At 34.5% G+C, this 7,550-nt stretch overlaps 1 protein-coding gene across 2 annotated transcripts in view; it reads right to left on the minus strand.

Moving 5' to 3' along the window:
* The window catches only part of LOC106457734 (ATP-binding cassette sub-family A member 1-like), an 84,968-nt gene that overhangs the window by 65,630 nt on the left and 11,788 nt on the right, over positions 1 to 7,550 (minus strand). Inside the window, exon 1 of one of the 2 annotated variants that reach the window (XM_022383750.1) lies at positions 1,674 to 1,688. The exons of the other annotated variant lie outside the window; for it this stretch is intronic. The gene's annotated coding sequence lies outside the window, so the exon portion shown is untranslated. Of the gene's footprint in view, positions 1 to 1,673; positions 1,689 to 7,550 lie in introns of those variants that run through there. 2 annotated transcript variants of the gene reach the window in all.

Genomic DNA, 7,550 nt, shown 5'->3' on the forward strand with positions numbered 1-7,550 from the left:
TCCACAAAGTTCCTTCAGTAACAGATGACACAGCAGTGGAGGTAAGTGATGTAGAACAAATAAAGTCTTCTTTTCCATAAATTGTATTAGATGCTGTTTTGGTTTAACACTTTTAAGCCAATTCAGAAAGATTTACAATTTCCAACATCATATGTTAGCCATGCACTATAACCTGTTATTCCTTAATGCCATTTTTGAGAAAGTCATATTGGTGATGCAATAAATAAAATGATGGAAGATCTAATGCATATCAGAAAGAGAAAAGAAAACAAAAATTCACCTCCTAATAAGAAATAATGGATTAAAGATCGTGAAAGATTCTAATGTTGCTAAATTGTCAAGTGAATTTTGTTTCCTCCACAAATTACAGGGTGTACAGAAATGAATGGTGGGGTTTCGTGACATTGCCATTATGTCGCTACTACAATACCCAGCATTAGATGCATATCCACTTATTTATATACCCATATAGTTTTGTTTAAAGTAGTTTTTCGTGTTGCAGGGTTCTGTTCTAATTAGTACCATTCAAGAAAAGGCAGCATGTGTTCTGTGGTTAGCTGAGCTGAAGTCGGTGAAGTTGGTCCAACAACAATTTAGAAGAGAGTACAACAAATATCCACCACATGAAAACAACATACAAAGGTGGTTCAAGACTTTTTGCAGGGCTTTGAATGCCAAATTCTCCAACTGATGGATTGGAAGAAATGGGCCAATTGCATGGCCCCCAAGAAGTCCCGACCTCATGCCTCTAGACTTCTTTCTGTGGGGCCATGTGAAGAACATTGTGTACAGCAAAAAATTTCTGATTTGGCTCTCTTACAACAAGGTGCCACTAGAACAATTGAAAGTGTTACCCTGGAGAGTCTTAACCGAGTACGGACAGAAATGGATTATTTATATGATGTGTGTCCCACTGTTAATGGTGCACACATTGAAGTTGTGTAATACCATTTTAAAAACCTCTTGAAATGGGTAAAATTGCATTTACAACTTTTGAAGTTGATGAATCAAATAAACATAAGTTCAATGCACAGTGAGTATCTGTCTTTTACCAATATGCTTACAAAACCCCACCATTCATTTGTTTACACCCTGTACAATTAATAATAACGAATGATCTGGAATCCCAGCAAACTATAGTTGATCTCCAAACAGTTATAAACGTCAACCTTCATATGTAGCACTTTCAAAATTAATAGCTATACAAAATGATTAAATTATAAATATGCCTAAAAAAACTTTACAGGATCTACAAATAAGGTGGACTTAAATATACTAAAAAACTCTCTCTTTAAAAGGTTTTTGGAATAAAAGAGAGAGCAACATTCCCCTGTGCCATTAACAGTAACAACATCACCACAAACATCGACAATAATCAAAGGTCCCTATTTGATGCATGCTGAAAAATGTTGTAACCATTTGTGTAAAAGTAAACTCAAAAACATTATATTCAAAGAATCAGCAAATTCAGAAGTTGCTACAACACTCAACAGTGCAAGTGTGACTTCTCTATCATCGCTATCTAAATTCTAAGTATCTTGAAGTTCAACTTCAAGGGATAACACATGTGACATATCACTTTAGAATAAAACTGAAAGCACCCTTGAGAAACGAGCTTAAAGTTGAAACTTGATTTGCAAGAAGTTCAATAAAAAAAAATATTCAAATTTCACCTTATCTACTTAAATGGATCCTTACTTTGAAAAATATCTTTCAAAGAGCAATGGAACCAAAACAGAACTATAAAATACGCCCTCTATTGAGAGCTATGAGCAATTTAATACGGTCTACGTATAGGCATCTACCTGTGATACGCGAAGTATGCTTGTTTGTTTGAAATTATGCACAAAGCTACACAATAGGCTATCTGTGGTCTGCTCACCACAGGTATCGAAACCGGTTTCTAGCGTTGTAAGTCCGCAGACATACCGCTTTGCCACTGGGTGGTGCGAAGTATGCTACAGAGTAGCGTTGTGTCTCATTTAATTGTACGCTAACTGAAAAAAAGATACATGCGAATCAAAGTAACACACATATTTCTATAGCCTAAACACTTTTTTCTAGCTACGTAGTGAAATTATTAAATGTCTAACGTATCACAAGAGGTTAAACATTTCATTAACCGTCTGAATCTTACTAGCTACCTGTTTCTTATTTAAATTCTGAATTGTGGGAACAATGGAAATATTTACAAAGTTCATAACTGGTGAACACCAAAGAAAAATATTTAATGTTAATCCAGTACAGTTTGGTACCTATTGCTTTTGACTCATTTATATAAAAAACAAGAGGGAACCTCAATAGCCGCGACACTTGAAATTATTTTAGGCAGGATAAGAGTAAATTGATCTATGAGACCTTTTTTATTAGCTATATTTTTGTGCGCAAGCAATACCAAGCATGAGACGCGAGTATAACCGATTCAGTTTTATTACTGACCAGGATCTCTAACAGCATACCCTCAAATTGAAATTCTTTTAGGCAGTAAATTAATCCATGAGACCTTGGGCGTGATCAATCGAAAGGGTTTGGCCTCCTGAGTCCAAAACTGTAATTAGATTTCAAATCGGTCAAGAGATGACGGAGCTATGAGCTAAAAGTTTGTACTTGAAAATATAACAATACTCAAAGCCGTTCTATGAGCCGCGGCAAAATTTTTTAATTTTCATATTCATTAGTAATGTATAACGCAAAATGATTTGGAGATTTGGAGAAAAATCATGTTGAAATGCTTTATTAATACCTTTCTAGAGCCAATGTGATTAACTAAAATAAGTACTTAGTCATGGTGTCAGGCTTATAAAAGTCACTCTACCCATTTATTACATATATATATTGTTTGTTAGTTGTTAAGCGTAAGATACATAATGGTTTATCTGTGCTGTTCCTACCGCAGGTATCGAAATCCGGTTTTTAGCGTTTTAAGTCCTCAGACTTACCACTGAGCAACCTGGGTGGGGGAATTATTACACAGAATCATCACGCTTTCTAGCAAAATATCTAACGTAATCTATTAAATTAGAAGCATGTTTGTTTGTTGCATTTCACGCCAAGCTACCTGAGGGCTCTCTGTGCTATCCATCCCTAACTGTGATGTGATAAACTATAGGGAAGGCAAGGTAGTTAACTTTACCTATCGCTAACTATTGAGCTGCTCTTAGACCGAATGGGGAACAGAATTTTCAGACTGAAACAGCAATTTCACTCTTCCGACTTGCCAAATTTACCTTAAAATTTATATGGGGATATAAACCTAGAAATGTAAGAATTGTGGTATGATGGAATACAATGCGTTTTGTAACTTGTTATTTAAATGTAGAAATTGTTTTTTTTTCATTTATTGTACGTATATGCAGTTTTCGCATAGCATGTGGTAGAGGAAATCGTGAAATATATTTCGTTCTAGCTACCTTTGTTCCTTTACCTTTCTATGGGGATACCACTTGTTCGTGGAAGGCATGCTTGTAATGCATTTCGCAAGAATGTGGACAGCCAGTGTCTTCCAATGGTAGTCCAGATGATATCCAGAGGTTACAGCTTGAATGAGAATGACCATTACATGACTAGCGCTAGTCACTATGGATAAACACGATGTTTGACGTCAGGTAAAAAACATTAGGTTTAAATATCCATGTACCAGATATTGAGTGAGTTGGTTAGGGGGTATAAATATCGTAGAAAGATTGATTGATTGTTTTTAATTATGCACAAAGCTACACAATGGACTATCTGTGCTTTGCCCACCACGGGTATCGAAACCCGGTTTCTAGCGTTTTAAGTCTGCAGACATATCGCTGTGCCACTGGGGGCTCTCGTAGAAAGAATGCCAGTTTAATCAATTAATGATTCTAGTGAAAGGCAACCATACACTGTCCTCATTGAAAGTATATACACTACGTTTTTTGATACAAGTAAAGCTTGGTTCCATAGCATGTTTCACATCGTGTCCAGCCCATTTGTTTATTAGATCACTTAGTGATACAGTCTGCGGTTCTTCTTTTTATATAGCGGGATTACCTTATTTATTCTTTCGGGAAACCAACAGTACCGCTATTTCAACAAGCTGATTATGATGTAGCATGCTTCGCAGTTCATACATCAACTGTACTAACCACGTAAGAGCCAAAGGGTCACGATGAACAACAACTAAAAGGGAAATTTCGACTTTGTACTTTGTATATTATTAATAATCTACCATAAATTAGCTTATTAATCAAATGTTTTACATCCCCCTTCCCCAAACAAAAAGAAGGAAAAGGGCTTGGTTGGGGAGATTGCCAACGACAGGACTACGCTACTACATTGGTGTAAGGAGTGGGATATTTTGGGTAGAAATTAAACATACTTTTGAATGACGACCACGAGATCAGGTAGTGAGAGTCAAGTGTTACTTGAGATGATGAAATTATTAAGGCAAGCTTGGGAAGAATGAGACAGAAAATTTAAAGATCAAGAAAAACGTGATAGGAAATTAGAAGACCATTAAGAAAGAGATAGAAAAATAAAAGATAAATAATAAATTTACAAAAAATTGAAAGAAGACCAAGAAGAAAGAGATGGGAAATTAAAAGATAAGCAAGAAGAGAGGTAAAGAAAATTAGAAGAACGGGACAGGAATTTAAGAAGAATTAAAAGAAAGAGACATACCATTTGAAGAAGAGTTAAAATCAAAAATAAGTCTCAATGAAAACAAGATCGGTGAAGCTATAGGAGACGTGAAGTGGGATTGAAATAAGTTTGAAGAAATACTAGTCATCACCACCCACTGCCAACTCTTGGGCTACTCCTTTACCAAGGATTGACCGTCACTTTATAACATCTCCATGCCTGAAAGGGTGAAATGTTTGGTGGGACGGGGATTCGAACTCGCGACCCACAGATAGCGAGTCAAGCTACCTAACCACCGAGCCATGCCAGGCCTTGAAGAAATACAAAAGGATATCAAGAAAACAGGAATTACTTAAGATTTCTGAAAAACCTGGAAGTACACTTATTGATACTGGTTCCACAGCTACAAGTGTTCCATCCGAGTTGTTAATAAAAAATAGGAAACTGCCCCCAGAGATGAAAGATGGTTATAAAGTTCCAGCAAAAGAGAAGTTGGAAGTTACCCTTACTCAAGAAAGCCTCTCTACCTCATGATGTGTGGGTAATTGGCATCTAGGAAGAGTGCCTTTCAGTAAATCTGGGACATTAGTGGTTGTTGCTAATCTATTTATTGACGGACTTATTAATCGATTAGTTAACCATGCCTCCGAGAACCCGTAAAAGCAGAACAAAAAACGACAACAAACAAACGAGTATGTGCTTATCGTCTTAATTTTTTCAACCACTGCATTTTTCTAGCACTTTGTTAATTTTTCTGTGTTCTTCTATATTATTTCGTTTTTTAAAGTAATTTTCAAATAGCGAAAAACATTTTCTCTCGAGTTTTATGAACATTTCCTACATGGTGGATGAATTATTAATATCAATTAAATACCACCAGCTTTTCTCAAATATGTGATGTCTTTTCAATGAAGACTATTTCTGTAGCTATCAAGCAGATATAATTTTTTTATATTTTCATAATTCACAAATAAATCTTAAACCTACATATTTATGAATACGCGATACTAATTTTTGCTCTATCCAATCATAAATATTTTCTTTATAGTTGTTTTCAAAGTCGTGTTTTATCAGTAAATGATTAACCCATTAATATGGCACCATATATAGCAAGGTTTCGATTAAGGCCTTTAAAAAAACTGAGGGATGAAAATCAAGAAATATATATGTCATTTGGTGATAAGTTATTAGTAAAACTAAAGTTATTCTTTGAGATAGGCATAACAATTATTTTAAAAATCGATAAGCAGATTTTTGTATGTTAACAAAACATTACTTGCAGCTGTGTAAAAATGAAAATATTAACTTTTTCTTCTGAATTACACTGTCAGAATATCGATTCTAAAATATTTTTGGAAGAAAGCAGTTGGTTGTTATTAATGTAATTCAGTCAAACTGGATTAATATCACAGGTAGGGTACCACAGGGCTCAGTCTTAGGACCTTTGCTCATCTTGATTTACATCAATGACATAGATGAAGGAATTTGCTGATAATATTAAGGTCTTGGGTGTTGCTTACTATGCGGAGGATGCTGCTGCTTTACAAGAGAATTTAAATTATTTAGTGAATTGGGCGAATAAATGGCAGATGCATTTATTATAATCAAAACTCAAGTTAATGCATGTGGGTTACAAGTATAATTTGGATGTGAATAACCTTAACAGTGTTATGAAAGAAAGATATCTTGGTATAGTGGTTGTTCAGTCTCTTAAGCCATTCAAGTAGTGCGCTGTTGCTAGTGGTAGGGCAATTAACTTAACAGTGAGAACGGTAGGACTGGGGAACACAGATATCAATATAGGAAGGGCAGGAGTAATTTTCAGCTAAAACAGTTTTATTTTTTATATCAGGATGTTTGACCTTAGGAATGGGTTGTTTCGAGTGTTTTGGAGACAGTAAATTTAAGTGAGTTTAAGAGAAAGCTTGATAAAGGCTGGCTTTGAGTTAATTTAGTTTTAGTTTAGAGGATGGGACAGTCTAGGTGGACCAATAGGTCCCTTGTTGTCCCTGAACATTATGTTATAGACCTACATTATGTGTAGGGTAATTGGATACTTCTTTCATTTTTGGGAGTAAAAAATATTTTTTAAAATACGTGCAATAGTCAATACGTGATATTTGATGTAGAATACTGATATTTATAAACAAATAAAATACAGAAATGTCAAAGCTCGCTAGATTGAGTACTTATGTTAAACATATTATTCATATATGTTGAAAATTATTTCAAACGTTGTTAGAGATGTATACTTTGAGATACTGTTAGTCAAAACAAAAGCGGTCAAAGATGATGGACGGAGGGAGGACGGCGAGTCCAACTACACCTCTACTAGCACTATATATAAATTTATACCATTTTCGTTGTTTTTATTGTTTATACCTACACACCACTTGTAACTCTATTTAAAAATTAATAGTAGATTAGCTGGGTTATAATCCAACGATTTCAAAGTTTATTTCTATTAATGTGATTGATATGAAAATAAAAACAATTAAAGACAAACATTTCAAACTTTATAATTAATATTATATAGTTATAATTATAATTAGAGAAAAATTAAGAAGTCTACACTAAATTCATATTTTAGTGTTCGTAAACAGGATCCCTGTTTTCAAGTGTTTTTAGTCGTCACCCATAGCACTTGCATTTTCTTTAATTTTGGACACGAACAATATGAAAACATCTTTCTTGAGTGTTTTATAAATTACAAATAATGAATAATTAATTTTGTAGCAAGTATATATTATAAGAGCTGCAAGTGTACTAAGCAATACTAACTTTGATGAAAACAAATCTTTAAAGTCTAGAGCACATACATGTTGCTAGTGTCTATAAACAGCCAAAACGCGAAAACTTTCCATGGCAATGTCTAATTGACGTTCATATTGTTACGTCTCCGTTTGTTAATTAACTTTCGTACTTCGTTCCGACGAAACTTA

Source organism: Limulus polyphemus, unplaced genomic scaffold (assembly GCF_000517525.1).
Source record: "Limulus polyphemus unplaced genomic scaffold, Limulus_polyphemus-2.1.2 Scaffold367, whole genome shotgun sequence".
NCBI lineage: Eukaryota > Metazoa > Arthropoda > Merostomata > Xiphosura > Limulidae > Limulus > Limulus polyphemus.